Raw genomic sequence first — 2,500 nt, 5'->3', positions numbered from 1 at the left:
CACATTGTACTGCACATAGGTCCGTATGTACTGAATGATACGCTGTGGCACATGTGTGACCGTACGACTGCGCCAACAACAGCGAACCATACGGTCCAAATGTTGTGCACTCAGCCACGTGCCGTCTCCCCATAACAGCTACATTGCAGTGTGGTACGCCATAGAGACGTGTGGGAGTAACGGACGCCCTGGATGGCGATCAGCATGAGCCGTCTGTTGATGTAGTGGCGCGTGTATTCAAACGTAGTCGTCTCTTCTCACACAGTGTGATAGCATGGTGCACCGCGTTCCACATCTGCGACATGGTACAGATGCTGGTTGACAGTCGGTCTCGTAATGGACATCGCATACGTAGGGGGCCACCTCCCACGTGTTCTCTAGTCGTGCACATTTTGTTGCGTGTATGTGGGCAGACGTAGTGTGTCGTGACACCTAACAGACAGGTATGCAATAATCGTTGCATTTGCAAACTGGGATGGACGTCTACGTTTGCTGGTGACGTGACGCAACGCAAATGAACAACTGGTAAACCCATTGTGGTGCGGTTGTTGTTGCTGGAGGTAAATCAGTAAGGGCAAATCTGTGTGTGAAGCGATACGCGGCGGTGGCTGGGTGGGACCGTCCCCGGCCGGTGAGGGGGGGCCGCCCGGCGTGCTGGCCGCGCGGTGCGTGGGCGCACGCGCTACAGCCGGCTGGTGGGGGCGCCCAGTGGCAGGCGCGCCGGCCGACGGACGCGGCAGGCGGCGCAGCTGCGCGCCGGGGCACCCTGCGCGCGGCGCCGGGCGGCCAAAGTGGGTCCTCGCGGGCCCGGTGCGAAGCGCGGTGGACATCTGCAGTGTGCTGGTCCGACTGAGGACTGTGTGCGTTGAGGATGCGCCGCCGCCCGGCACTCGGCGCCGCGACGCCGTCTGCTGCTCGGTCGCCCCAGCGGTTCTCGCTGGTGGTTTGTATCGCAGTTGTGCAGACGTGTTGGCACGTGCGCTGTGCTGGGAGAGTTCGCTTCGGCACCCACGTGGGGCCTTTGCCCTTCTGTGGCGCTGGCGTTGGAGCTGCCGGTCACCGTAGGTGGCGCGTGTTGTCTCCCGCCGGCAATGCCACGACAGCACGCTCCCGGGCCTCTGTCGGCAGCGGCAAGCTCAGTTGGGAGCACGGGTGGTCGCACCTAAAGCGTCTACTCGCCTAACTCCGGGCGATTGCGCCTCTCTCGAACCCGACCAAGTACTTAGGACGGCGCTGCGCGCCGCCGGGACCTGAGAGGGTTTCGAGGTGTATTGTGCAGGGGAGCTCAGCCTCCTCCTGTTTGCAGAATAATTGAGCGGACGCTTGCGTGTTCGCGCGGGCCCCTGGGACACACTCCCGGGCGGCCGGCTGCTCAGCTCTAGTTGACGCAGCTCCCTGGTTGATCCTGCCAGTAGTCATATGCTTGTCTCAAAGATTAAGCCATGCATGTCTCAGTACAAGCCGCATTAAGGTGAAACCGCGAATGGCTCATTAAATCAGTTATGGTTCCTTAGATCGTACCCACGTTACTTGGATAACTGTGGTAATTCTAGAGCTAATACATGCAAACAGAGTCCCGACCAGAGATGGAAGGGACGCTTTTATTAGATCAAAACCAATCGGTCGGCTCGTCCGGTCCGTTTGCCTTGGTGACTCTGAATAACTTTGGGCTGATCGCACGGTCCTCGTACCGGCGACGCATCTTTCAAATGTCTGCCTTATCAACTGTCGATGGTAGGTTCTGCGCCTACCATGGTTGTAACGGGTAACGGGGAATCAGGGTTCGATTCCGGAGAGGGAGCCTGAGAAACGGCTACCACATCCAAGGAAGGCAGCAGGCGCGCAAATTACCCACTCCCGGCACGGGGAGGTAGTGACGAAAAATAACGATACGGGACTCATCCGAGGCCCCGTAATCGGAATGAGTACACTTTAAATCCTTTAACGAGTATCTATTGGAGGGCAAGTCTGGTGCCAGCAGCCGCGGTAATTCCAGCTCCAATAGCGTATATTAAAGTTGTTGCGGTTAAAAAGCTCGTAGTTGGATTTGTGTCCCACGCTGTTGGTTCACCGCCCGTCGGTGTTTAACTGGCATGTATCGTGGGACGTCCTGCCGGTGGGGCGAGCCGAAGGCGTGCGACCGCCTCGTGCGTGTTCGTGCGTCCCGAGGCGGACCCCGTTGAAATCCTACCAAGGTGCTCTTTATTGAGTGTCTGGGTGGGCCGGCACGTTTACTTTGAACAAATTAGAGTGCTTAAAGCAGGCAAGCCCGCCTGAATACTGTGTGCATGGAATAATGGAATAGGACCTCGGTTCTATTTTGTTGGTTTTCGGAACCCGAGGTAATGATTAATAGGGACAGGCGGGGGCATTCGTATTGCGACGTTAGAGGTGAAATTCTTGGATCGTCGCAAGACGAACAGAAGCGAAAGCATTTGCCAAGTATGTTTTCATTAATCAAGAACGAAAGTTAGAGGTTCGAAGGCGATCAGATACCGCC

The 2,500-nt window shown here is 57.1% G+C and overlaps 1 non-coding gene across 1 annotated transcript in view; it reads left to right on the top strand.

Annotated features, from left to right (window-relative positions):
* Window positions 1-1,392: 1,392 nt before the first annotated feature.
* Window positions 1,393-2,500, top strand: part of LOC126119566 (small subunit ribosomal RNA) — a 1,909-nt gene continuing 801 nt past the window's right edge. Inside the window, exon 1 of the ribosomal RNA XR_007525876.1 lies at window positions 1,393-2,500. This exon is cut by the window's right edge and continues 801 nt beyond it. This is a non-coding gene — a ribosomal RNA (small subunit ribosomal RNA).

This window comes from Schistocerca cancellata, unplaced genomic scaffold (assembly GCF_023864275.1).
Source record: "Schistocerca cancellata isolate TAMUIC-IGC-003103 unplaced genomic scaffold, iqSchCanc2.1 HiC_scaffold_376, whole genome shotgun sequence".
Lineage (NCBI taxonomy): Eukaryota > Metazoa > Arthropoda > Insecta > Orthoptera > Acrididae > Schistocerca > Schistocerca cancellata.
This window is presented reverse-complemented; position numbering and strand designations above follow the sequence as displayed.